The following is a 14,075-nucleotide window of genomic DNA, read 5'->3' as shown; positions in this document are numbered from 1 at the left end:
TATGCAAGTTTTTCACCAGCATAGTGATGTTGAAATCTCCAAGCAAGGAAATCTTAGTGATTTTGTGTCCCAGTATGTTCTTGGGTTGTGCCAGGAGATCAGCTTGCGTATTCAGAAGAATGCGATTTGTTGGCTGTCAAAGATTTCAGATGCGATACTGAGATATGCAAAGCATGTCAGTGATGATTTGGAAGGGAGACAGAAGAAAATCAAGAAGAAATTCACTTTACCTCCAACAAAGTTAGCACAGGAGGAATTTCAAAATGGCCCATATGTGGCAAATCCAGGTTAATGCCCTGGTGTTGGTGCTGGAATCCATTGAGTAGGACATCAAAATAGTTGTTAAATGATGCAGAATGGGAATGGTCTCACAGGGTAGAGAGCGAGGGATGCTAGTTGATTTGAATTCTGGGATGAACATAGCCATGTTAAAGAAGACAACGCTGTATCATTACAGGAACAAAATGGGTCACTCGAAGAGAGAGTGTAGGTCAAATACAAATCAAACCCAAATTTATGGTAAAAATTGCCAACTATGAATATTATGCCAGTTCCAAGATCCAGAAACCTTAACATGCCCCAAGCACCATTAATGCAGTATAACTTGAATAATCCAAGATTTAATGTTAACCCTACCCTCATAGTGCAACTGAACCTCTTCACAAATTCTGACAGCCATCAACAGTTCCCACTATTTGACAGTTTCTGATCAATCACAATGACGCAGCCTGAGATGAGAGGAAGATAGCATGCTTCGTGCAGTCTTGAAGTAGACCAGAGTGGCCCATGTTGGATGGAGAGATAAATGGCCACCTCATGCCATTTTGTGATTGACACCAGAGCTACCCACTTTTCTGTGAGATCTGTAAAAGTCCCAAACCCACCCCTATCTGGAAAACAAGACCATGCTGTGGGCATTTCAAATAAGCATATAGTGAATTCTGTTCCATCAGGCTTCTTGATATTAAGGACTCCTCTAAGGTGAAGGAATGGGAAGTTTTTCAGGCTTTCTGAATAGCTAAATGGGAGGTGATAGCTCAATCATAAATAGGAAATAGAATTCATAGGTTGGGATCCATACATCTCAGCGATCTCCTACCAGCACACTCCCATATAACACTTTGTACTTTCAAGAGTAGCATGTCAGCTGACTCGAGAAAATGAGCTGGAACTTGCTGGAACATGTTGGACCAAGAGGGTATTTACTATGAAAGGGGCAGGTTCATGAAATGCTGTGAATCGGGCAAAAGCATTTAGATCTGTGTGAGGAAGAACCATTATCCCTCTTACTCAGATGAAAAATTTGATACTTTGCAGCGTTTCATATGTAATTTTGTAATGGTGCATGAAAGTAAACTTTCCTGGAGGCTCTTATGGTAAAATACTGACAGCCACAACCTTGGCATGTACCTCCATTGCAAGTGAGTAAAGAACAAAAGTACCCATCCTATATTAAGTTACCAAGCACTCCATCTTTGATGAAGGTTGTAATATAGAATTATTGTACTGCAATGTAGTGACTATGGGTCATATTTAGAGTTTGGCGAACAGGATGCTTCATCAAAATGTGATGGATATTAATTTGTAACAGGGTGGGCGGGGCATCCACCATTTTTGTGACGGAGTGTCCCATCCAGCTAATTCTAAATAGGGTCCTTTGTCATGTGCTGTCATACTGTAGTGTGTTTATTTTGTCACAGGCACTGTCAATCAGAAAAAGGGACCAGTGTTTTAAGAGGTAGCATGGGCAATTTGTGGCTGCGCCAACTAAATTTTTCCCCTTATTAAAAGGAGACGTAGTAAAATCTGCCTGTTACCATGCATAACAAAGGCAGTTTTAAGGTTGTAGAATGCACGTACTGCATGTCATATATTCAAGCTGACTGGTTTATGGGTTGCTTTTTGGGTCCCAGGGTAAAACTAGAATTGGGGGCAAACATTGCTTATGTCCAATTTTAGATTCTTAGATGAACAGCACTGTCCTTGGGGATTTGTACTCCCCAATTTTCTCCATTACTATATGGCTGATAGCTACTTTAGATGTGTTGAGTCTCAATATAATATCACCTACAACACATTGTGAAACAAGACCGTCATTCATGTTCCACCTTCATGACCATGAAAGTACCAAGGTTTGCCCATATGAGAAGTAAGAAAGCAGCTATCAATGTGGCAACTTTACTTTTATTACTAGATGCAAGTTGAACTTAGTTCACTATAGTGGCTAAGTACTCTCATATATCTAATATTTCAAAATAATTTTAAATAAACAGAAGGGCTGTTCTTATTACAAAGGGTAGTTAAAAGGTTTCCATTTGAACAACATAAACATTCCTCACATCATTCACTTTTACTCATAAAACTAACACAATCGCCAGCATCTGGATGATCTTAGAAAGATAGAATGTCGTAATTAGTAACATAATAGAAAGTTACTACTTCTGCTACTTCTTTATGTGGGATATGCATTCCTTGTAATGTTAATTTCTAACTCTGTGGATAAAGTCTTTAATACTTATAGGGCAGTAACAATGATGCTACCATTAAGCCATCATAAGCACGCATGCTCCCAATAGAGGATCGAAAGTCTGTAAAAGGACTGAAGATAGATTATTAAGTTCCCTTCTCAACAACATGTAGCATGGAGATCATATAAAAACCTATCTATGGTTGGATGATCCCACAGTTAACAAGCTGAACAGCCAAACACCTATGTGTTGTGTAGCTGTACAAAAAACTATTCTATAGTATGTACCATCATTTATACTAGTATATAAGTTTACTAAAACACAATAAAACTCAAGAAAGCTAACCCGAACCAGCACACTTAGTGACACCACCCACAACTACTTACACATCCCACTCCGTAACTATATGGAGATGCAAAATAATTATGTTAAACTAAATTTTCTCAACAAGGGATACTCAAACCTCCCACAACTAAACACCATCCTACCCATTCAACCTGAATATATATAATGTCGAAACCACTCAAAGAGTATCCTCTACCCCAACAAAGCCCTCCTCAGTCTCCCAGATATAGAAACCTGCTTATGCTAACATGTAGAAGCAAAAGCTAGATTTAAAAATGGTGTAAAAAGTTGTAAATTGCTAGAACGTAACATGTTCTAGAAACAAAGAGCCTTATGTCCCTCTGTATGGTCCTTTTTGCAAGTGGTCACCCTGTGATCCAAATAGAGTGAGCATGTGATTTTACATTCTGCCTGTTAGGCCTAGCTGTACTGGTGGTGGCCTAGGTACTACCCTCCACTTAAACTCCACAGTCTGTCCATCACAGTAGGCCTGACAACGACCACAGATTAGTAATATCTTGAGGTTTGAAACATCAAAATACTAATCCCAATTAGGACTGTGGTGCAATTAACTGTTAGAAATAAAAAGGATAAGGACTTTATTTCCCAAGTAGAGTACAGACTTATGCAGACATATATGCTTCTTCCTTATTCATGAGCTACCTATTTGTACTTTTCCTGCATGTGTGCAATTCACAAGCACTGTGCATTTTCATATCTCACATGTGGAGCACCCAGTGACAATTCATTGATGCTTTTAAATGTTACCTAATGTAGCGGTAGTTATTTTACTGTCTGTGCTTGGTTGTTAAACAAATGGAGATTTGAAAGGAATATACTTTTTGTAATGTCTGAACCATTAACTTGTGCTCTATTTTATGCTTAGCATCCCCTATTTTTCATATTCATATTTAATTTTAGTGGTTAAAACATAGCAAAGATACTTGATTTATATCACCTGATATTAGCTACCAAAGGTGAGCAGCTTTCATAGTGAGTGTATTGTCACCCAAGTTGCTAAAGTTATTGGGCCTGGCCTCCATAAAAGATTCCGGACCTGATTTAGCATATCACGGATGTCAGTCAGGGTGGTGTTGGATATAACCTCCACCATCTCAACAAACAACTGTGTGTCAAATTAAGAGATGAATGCTGGCCCAGTTGTCCTCTCTGTACATTAAAAGGAACCTCTGTCACTGTGGTTCTCTTCAGTGTACAAAAAGCTTGGAGGATGGCCACATAGGTTTTGATGATTGTTCACCAAACGTTTGACATTTGTTTTTTCATTTCGAGCAACAAGCTTTCAAAATGATAGTTTGTTTCAGAAAAAAAAAAAAAAAGTTTTGTCCCAGGGTGTGGGAGTCTTTGCCTTTTTCTGTTCCTTGTCCCTGTTTTTTCTTGGTGATGACAGACAGGAAAGAAAATGCATTACACCATCCATCCTAAATAAGACAGATGGTATAAATTCTTCTTCCAACACAGCTTATTCTGTCAGGCTGCAGGAGAAAGTTTTCTATCAATAGTGCCAAAGGGGGCTCCGTTGATTGAAAACTTAAGGTCCACCCATCTCTAGTGAGGCAGATAGACTGAGGGTTTGGCAGACAGAGTACCCTGTCCACCAAACTCTAAAACCATTCCTTTGACTTTAAGCAACTGCACTGGAAACAACTACTGAGGAGAAACACAATATAAATATTACCTCACACACATATAATAAAAGACATTACACATGAAACATATCATTACAACTATAATGCTATTTTGCAACCTTTATGAAAAAGGTACCTGAATGTCTGTTATTCACAATAATTAAGTTGCGTCTTAAACTTCCTGCATAATATTAAAACTGTTCATTAACTGAACGATAAGTGTAATCTCCAGTTGAGTCCAAAAGTACAACACATTTATTGAAGTACAGATAAAGTTTCATATTGGCCAAGAGCAACAAAGGGTTAGAAGGATTTACCATGCACCTATTTACATGGAGAGACTGTGCCATTGTTAGTTTGAAAAGGTGATGTTGTTCATGACCGTTCCAGTTTTTTATACATATATCATGTTATCTTAATTAATTATGAAAATGTTTGCATTTTTATCATATTTTGTAGAGGACGGCCCTAACCTCAGGCACAGAAGGGCATTTTGCATAAAGCAATGTACATCGAACATGTATAACACCAACTTTTAACGACAGCTGTGATTATCTGCTGAAATCTTCATAAGTTAACTTAGCTATAAGGGAGATATAATCATGGTAGAACAAGCCTAAAAATGTGCATGTTTAGATTTTTACAGGAGATTTTCAGGAGTTTTTTTTATCTTTCTTACAGATTCAGGAAACTGATTCCATAGTCAAGGTGCTAGCAAAACAAGACATGTTTTGTGGCTTTTTACTCTTCATTTGGGAACCTTCAGAGTTGGTGCCTCATTTAGAGTTTATCAGAGGTGGTTACTCTGTCACATATGTGGTGGATATCCCATCTGCCGTATTACAATCCCACTGTAGCCTATGGAGATTGTAATACAGTAGACGGGATATCGGTCACATTTGTGATGGAGTAATCCATCCACCAATCTCTAAATCAGGGACTTGGTCTAATTTTTATCTTCTTACTTTGTTTCCCTATGGTATGTAGTGATTTTAGCACATTTCGTCGAATCCCCAAGTGTATTGCCTTATGTGTCATGCATGTGATCTTGAAATAGATGTCAGCTTCTAGCAGGGCAGGTCTGCTAGCAGCACTGCCCTAGGGATCACGACCACGGTGTAAGCCAGCTTTTGCATGCCTGTTCCACCGCCATGCAAAGGCTGGCAGAGATGGGGTGCTGGGGGGGCCATGGGGGCCCCTGCACTCCCCATGTACTTGGCATGGGCAGTGCAAAGGCCCCCATGGGCAGCCCTGTCACGCTTTTCACTGCCTGAATTACAGGCAGTGAAAAGTGCGACGTATGCTATCGCACCCGACGCACTGCAACATTGCCACAAGCTCGATTATGAGCCAGTGTCAATGTTGTGGTGAGTTTCTTGCTGGGCCAGCAAAAAACTCGTAATAGGGCCAGCGGGCAGAAACCCGGCGTGGTGGTTTTCCCAGCCCAAAGAGTTTGGCAGGTGACCTCCGCAGCCCGCCAAACTCATAATGAGGCCCTAAATGTTTAATATGTAAATGACCATGTACAAACACTAACACTGCAGTGTGGTCCCTTGGCACAAAGCTTGAAGGACTTTAAAAGTTATTTGGATCTTTCACTTCACTTTGACACCTACAGGACATGAGTGACAAAAACAGTCACAATGGCCCATCACACTTGGCTCATTGCTATTCATGGTTTTCATCTTGAAGTTGGTCTTGGTTGTGCAGAAGACCACTCCAATGTAGCTGTGGTGCTGCTCTGACAAACTATCACAACCAATGTGTGATAATTGTCAACAAGAACGGTGCATTCACTTTGTTCTTATCAAACTGCATGAGCCACTGGGCTTCATCTTGCCCTCAATATCCTACTGGTGTATTACCACTTCCTTCAGAAGACCCCTCACACTCAATGGGTCCTATGCAGATCAGTACTTACCACTGAAAACCTGTAGGTACATGTAAGTAAAAGGCAACACTTGCAGACATACCAAACTATCTGAGTTGCCAACCAAACCGGCAGCTATTAACCTCATCTGTCTAACCTGCAGTTAGGTCCACTTTTGAAATAGCGATGGTGCTTCCCTTTAGAAAGTCAATAACTCTGAAACACTTAAAGATTGTTATACATCATTATTACTGTAACCCTATCACTGAATGTGGAGAATAAAACTCCTATACTTTTTGTAAAGTATTACAACTGACAGAACAACTCCCTTGCTATATGTTATTCATGTGTGCTGTATCTGAATTATTATCCTTTAATTTCCTACAGAAAAGCATGACTGTTCTCGCTTGCCCCTGAAAGGCCAAGGCCAGAAAAGATATTCTTTGTCATATAATGAGCTCAAAGTAGAATCTGGATCTTATGCTTCGAAGGGACAACAGGCAAAAGTTGACATAAGGATTGCCAAGTTACTGTGAGTTCCATTGACCCTCAGGAACTAGCCTACATATGCAGTGCATCATTCCTATAAGAGACCACACCCTAGTCTGACATGAATGTTTGTAGCAGGAGCTGAGAGCAACTTCATAAATAAAACAGGAACCATGGCATGAACACATTCTGTAACTGCACAGCTGTACAGAGAGAGATTTGTGCTTGTGTTTCATGAAGTATTGCTGGTCACCGTGCATAAAGCAAATTGGCAACACCATGAGTTACAATAAAGACAGCAAAGCTTGGAACCACATAAAGGCAACCACTTGTCTGTTTTTACAATGGTGTCTGCAGCTCATAATCTAACTAGTATGCTACTGAGTTAGTACATGCACTGTAAACAGTGTGATTTCTTGACAAACTGAAGCACAGCTCTGTACAGCACTTGTGTACAATCACAGAACAGCTTCAAGATATGGCACAGATCTATGTATATTTTTGCATGGATGGTGACTATTTAGCCGGCCACTGGGTAAATAGTGAGTTTTCTATGCTATTTCCCCAGTTCATCCTGATCCTGATCTGTCTGATTGTCATTCCCATGCACTACTGGCCCTGGTTCTGAATCCTGGGTCTCGAGTTTCACAGACTTCCAGTCATGGACCAGATCATCCTCCTCACCATAATTCTGGTTCCCCTCCTTCAATTTATCTAATGCCCCTGGTTTGCCTGCTCCTAATTTGTCTGCTCCTATTTCCTCTCGACAATGTAGCCTGATTCTTATTTACAATGCTCTTTTGCTGGTCTTCAGGGGCTAGTTCCACTGGTCTTGGTTTCACTAGCCTTCCTAGCCCTCCCCTCCAGTCTCCCTGCTCCATCCTAATACTACTACTCGTGGTCACCTGGTTTGCCTGTTCCACATTTGTTTTATTCATCTGGCACTAGTCTCATCTGTTATAGTCCTCCTAGTAACAATCCTCCTGATTCTGGCCTTCCTTATTCCTGTGGCACGGGTTCTCCCAGTTCTCACGTTGTGGGTCACTCTGGTTCATATAGCTCTTGTCCCCCTCATTTATGGTGCCCCGGAGACTAACTCTGATGGTCCTTCTTTTCCTGGTCAAGTTGGGTCTGGACTTCCTGGTCCTGCAGATCTATGGTCTCCTGGTTCTTTCCGGTTGAGGTCTTTCTGGTCCTGGCCCATTTGCAACTGACCGCTTGGTCCTCTTGGTGCACTCAGGCCCTCCTAGCCCTTCTAGTCATGATGGTCAAGGGCCTTCAGTTCCTTCAGGTCCTTGTCTGCTGGGCCCTGATCCCTCTGTTCTACATCCTCCTGGCCCACCTAATACTTCTCACCCTGGCAGTGATAGCCGGGTTACCCTGATTTCCTGGTCCTCCTTGTCCATTTGTTTCTGGTCCCCTCTAATCTTGGCAACCAGTTCCTCATGAATTAGGTCATCATGGTCTGGCTCTTCTGGGCCTCGTAGCTCTATTCGTCTTAGCTATTCTGTTGGACCACCACCTGGGACTTATCCTGTTATTGGTTATCATCTCCCTCCTAATGGCCTTATTCTTTTCTGCCCCAAGTCCCTGACAGCCTGTCACACAAGTTTTTTTTTTATTTGGCTTCCAGATTTAATTTGCCAAGGCAACACTGTCAAGGCCATTAATTAGGACCCAGCAGAGATAGGACCTTATCCACTTAAGGTGACTAAATTGTTAGTGTAGCTAAAAGGGCCACTCAAGACATGTGACCAATAAAAACCTATGCCTGAAACCCACTGTGCTGGGTGAGCAGTATAGCAAAGTGTACTTATTTAGCTTGCAGCTGAATGAATAGACACACCTTCCATGAATTACCCCCAGATGTATTATTTACTTGTCTCTGACTTTCACTTCTGTTCCACAGACGCCCCAGTACGCCTTCCATGAATTACCTAGGTGCGCTTCTTATGTGTCTCCGTCTTTCAGTACTGTTTCACAGAAATGCTAGTACTGTGTCTCACTCAATGGGTGTCTCATAGCCTTGCATGGGGGCCCTCAATAATAGGAGATTTTGTGTTGGGTTATTTCATGAAACGACCCTTGGACATTCTGCAGCATACAAAATAGGTGTGTATATGCATTTTCTGTGAGCTATGCACCAGTGCTTCCTCTGTGTTCTTTGCCAAACCACATCAAGAAATGAACTGAAACTCCCCTGTTACTGGCAGAAGAAAAGTCCCTGCTAGTGTGTCTGTGGCCATAGCCATCGCAGCTGAAGAGGCACGGAGAACAGCAAGAGGTATGTTGTGCTCTGTCCTGCCGCGAGATGGGAGGCTTGGGAGAAACAGGGCAGGGGGTAAAGTGTTACTGCATCAAATCAATGCGCCTCTAGTTTGCTAAGAATTTGAATGAGGACTTTGAGAGTTAAAAGACAAAATTATAAATCCCTACAGTTGGGCATAAGAATTAGTGCAACCTGTGAAATGAAAATATTGCAGCATCATCATTATTAATCAACCTGGGTACGATAGCTCAGGGGACTAATTATTCCACTGCGTGAACTTGTTTATGTCCGCAGTATTATAGTGAATACTCGCTTTACTTACATACATATTGTTATTTCCAGGAACACCAGACTACTGAATGTCCTCCTGGTGCTTTAAATAAAATGAATTGTTATCTTCCAACTCCATATTAATCATATTGTGCATATTGAAAGAGTGAATTGTCACTATTCGTGCTCAAATTAGAGGTCTGTATGTTACAAACAGATATCTTCAACAAGCCGAATTAGCAAGTCATGCACCTTTAACTCCTAAAGTAAGTTTTTCTGATTAAGTTTTGTACTAGTGTTGTTCCCCTACCCTGAGTGCCCGACTGAGAGTATATGGTATCCTAGTGTTCGGTCTTAGCCACAGTCTCATGCTAATCTAGTGGCACAAGGACCTAGGCATGTCACCTGAAATGAATGAGGTCCTCTCCCGTAAGCTCATAGCCCAGATCGCCGTGTCTTTTCCCAGCCTTTATAACCGCCTAGAGATGGCTACCCTGGGGCTGTTCAGGAGAGGGAAAGTTGGATAGGCAGCCTTCCAGGGTGTCATCAGCCTCAAAAGTAGGTGACTTTGAATCGTTTAGACCAATCTGTGCCGTGGAGAGGTCAACTAAATGGATACCGTTGCTTTCATAGATCAGTGAACTTAAAAATGTCCAGTGTATTGCCTCCTTAAGTAACCTAGACTAACAAGGGTATGAGCACTACATGCAAAAGCTGCATAGTTCTATCAATCTCAGATTCATATCAAAGAGCTACAGCATCACTGATTTTGCTGTGATTTTTGCAGTGCTCACAAGATGTGAAGGTATGTTTTGTTTTTATTTAAACTATCTCACAAGTTAACACAAGTGATTTGCTACAGAATGCTATCCTTCTCAAATACTGTTTTTTTACTGTTCTTTTTTTCTTTAGGCTACATTATCTATGAAAATGTAAATTTCCTAATAGGGACTAAACATCTTCACTCTGGCTAGACGCGGACACATTGCTATCATGTTGGAACACATTCAAAACCCCTAACCAGTGCCCCCTTAAAGTAGATTATGATTTTCAGTAGGTCTTGACGAATTGCCACAAACCCTCCTGGGAGAAAAACGGAATGAAACATTTTGACCTCATCATGGACTCATAGACTACATGAGTCCTATGAGTCCAACATTTCTTTAAATCTTATTATGAATAATAAACCACACACCAACATGGAGCACAATCTGATGATGAAGCATATCACCTTGGTGGGTCAGTGTCTGTGCATCTTGGAAAGGAGAACCCCCGGTGCCTAAAGTGATAATCAACGTGAAGAATTACTCACTGTTGATTTTGTTCTTCCACAGGGTTGTACTTGTCCCTGATTTGCAGACCCATAGTAGGATCGACAGCGGCATATCGGAGGCAAATGACCCCAGCCTCCACTGCTGAGGCCCAGCTGGCCCTTCATGCCCTGTGACTCCCTGAATGGGTTCTGTCAAAATATAGTATTTGGCAACCACACCCACTTTTCTAAGTCCTTCACACTAAAATCATCACTTGTGGATGTCAGACTCTATGTAATTTGTAGCATCGAAATTTCCATCTGCTTACATCATATGGAAAATGTCAGCAGACTTGGTGGTGGCTTTACCAGGTGCAGAAATTAACCCAGTAAAATCAGGCCTGGTACTTCCACACTTGGGAATTTCTAGTGCAGGAACACTGGTCTACTCAGAAGAGTCTGAAACAGTATTGTCCCCTAGGGATACTGCTCCAGCCAATTCCTAATAAGGGACTAAAGCACAGATTTATCAAGGGCTTGCATTGCCCTTGTGCCACGCAAGGTGATGCAAGGCAAATAAGTCCTTAAATCAGATTTACTAAGCCATGCAAAGCCATTTTACGTAGCTCTGCATGGCTCAGTAAATCAGGAGTATTGCAAGGCAGCGCAAGTCCCTGTGTTACTTACATTAAGGAGCCGATCCATGGGTAGAGCATGGGCATTCCCATGCAGCCACCCATGGATTTTAGTGCATTCCCAGATTTACTAAGGCTAGTAAACCTCGAAATGCATCAAAATATGTTTATTTCTCTTTGTTATTTCCTCTTTTTACCTGTGCTGAATAATGCATCATGCATGGAAAGAGGAAAATGCCTCCGGGATTGTTTTGTGCAGACAACTAAATAGCAGGTGTAGCTGTGTAGCCCCCTTATGATATTACTCGACTTGTTACTTATAAGGTGATTCCAAGGTTGAGAGAAAGCTGATGATGTTTTCCAGTTCATAGGAATCTGCTGAACCAATTTGGTACTTAAATCTCATGCTCATGGTGAAACAAAGCTCTCAACATTCCACGTCAGTCCTGCCTGGTGAACTGGTAAAAGTACTGAAAATCCTTCACCTGTCCATTTCCCGCTGAAAATGAACGTTTTTTTTCCTTACATTATTTAGATAATTGTAGATTCCTGAATATTGAAAGCAAAAAAAACTGGTTTTAGAATTCAGTATTAATCTCCTTAAATGCCCTGTCAACAACGCCAAAACAGACCAAGAGCAACAAAAGAAAGAACCTGTTGATCGTCAAGGAAGATTCAAAGCGCTACCCTTCCATAAGTCACACAAGTAAACTTCAGTACTCATAAGTAGGTATCCTACTTCCTTCCGTGTTGAGCGGAAAGTATTTTTCACACACAGGTTGCTTCACTGTGAATATGCATCCTGCCTGTGGTGCTCAGTCAAAAATATTTTTGTGTTCTCTTCTAGTCCACATGTACAGAGTCTCTGCATACTACTAAGAAAATAGGAACAGAAATGAAACTCAAACAGAGGTTGCTAAAGAGAAACAAAACTGTTACATGAGTGTTGCACAGATTTTTGTGGTCATGAGCTGCAGAAACACTGGGGTCAGCTTGTAACCTCTTGTTTTTCAAACTTGCAGTAGCCTCTGAAAGATCTGTTGCCCATTACTTTAGACAGGAACTCGCAAGATCTCCACATTCTCAGCAACTCAGAAACCACTGCTGCATAAACATATGCAAAGTAACACTCTTCAGGGATGGTTATATGACCAGTGGCGTAGCGTGGGGGGTGCAGGGGGGGCCGGCCGCACCGGGCGCAACAGACTCGAGTGCTAAAATCCACGGGTTAGGGGGCGCAAATTACTTGCCTTGCCCCGGGATAGGGGGGCGCAAATTACTTGCCTTGCCCCGGGTGCTGACAACCCACGCTACGCCACTGTATATGACATCCTACACCAGAAAACAGAGTGGCCAACTCCCATTGTTACAAGGCACTTTGCGGGACTGGAGACACATTTTGCATGTTCTGACGCTATTTCAGGTGATCTGATAAGATAGAGATATAGGGCTTCATGTACGTATATTTGGAATTCAAAATGTAAGAAACCCCACTGAGTTTCCTTTGCGATTCCCGGTGGGTCGCAAATAGACCTGCCTCATTAATGTTAATGAGGTAGGTCGCAATTTGCGATGCACCGGGAATCGCAAAAATCACAGGGATGGTGGCCTGCTGGTGTCAGCAGACCACCATGTCTGTGATTGCTTTTAAATAAAGCACTTTTTTTAAACGCAGCCCATTTTCCTTAAAGGAAAACAGGCTGCGTTTAAAAAGAAAACATACGATACATTTCAGTATCATTTTTGGAGTAGGCAGTGGTCCGTGGGACTACTGCCTGCTCTTCAAAAACTTTTTTGCATACATTCACAAAGGGGAAGGGGTCCCTTGGGACCCCTTCCCCTTTGCAGATGGGTTAGCACCAATTTGAAATTGGTGCTAACTGCAATTGTTTTGCGACCACATTCACGGTCACAAAACAAGCATACATACCATTTAGATTCGGTATTCGGAAGGGATGCCCTGCCTGAACACGCCCCATCCTAATACCGAATTGCAAAATCCAAATTGCCATTCGGTAACAAGTTACCGAATCGCAGTTTGGGCTTTGTACATCCCAAAAAGCATTTTTCTAGTCACAAACTGGCAGATTCTGTGAATCGACCCATTTGTGACTAGAACAATGCTTTGTACATGTGGCCCAAAGTGCCTAGGCTGGTTCCGGATGTTGTTGTCCTCATGACTGTGGGGGTTATTCCAACTTTGGAGGAGGTGGTAATCCGTCCCAAAAGTGACGGTAAAGTGACGGATTTACCACCAGCCGTATTACGAGTCCATTATATCCTATGGAACTTGTAATACGGCTGGTGGTATAACCGTCACTTTTAGGACGGATTACCACCTCCTCCAAAGTTGGAATAACCCCCTAAATGAGGAAATATGTTCCTAAACTAAAGGTTCAAATAGCATTTGAAAACAAAGTTCATTACAGAAGGCAAAAAATGTAATTAGTCTTGAAATGCATAATAAATCAGTCATGGATAATTAGCACCATGAGCAAAATAGCATACGTCCAGAAGAAGCAGCAAATCATTAAGAATTCGGGATGCATCCTTACAGGCTCAGAGAAAGGACACCGAAGAGGCACAAAATCTTGACCTTTTCTACATAGGTTTACAATGAAAAATGCACATTCATCATAGGGTGAGCAAATGTTTCAGATCATGACAAATCAGGACACAGAATTAATCTAAAGTTATATAATGCCACCATCTTAGCACTGTCCTCCTGAATGAATAATAATGGCATCCACCCTCACCTAATGTAATAGGTAACAAAAGTTCGAATCTGATTACATAAACAATAGCAGCCTTATGAATAAATAGGTCTG

Source organism: Pleurodeles waltl, chromosome 7, assembly GCF_031143425.1.
Source record: "Pleurodeles waltl isolate 20211129_DDA chromosome 7, aPleWal1.hap1.20221129, whole genome shotgun sequence".
Lineage (NCBI taxonomy): Eukaryota > Metazoa > Chordata > Amphibia > Caudata > Salamandridae > Pleurodeles > Pleurodeles waltl.
This window is presented reverse-complemented; position numbering follows the sequence as displayed.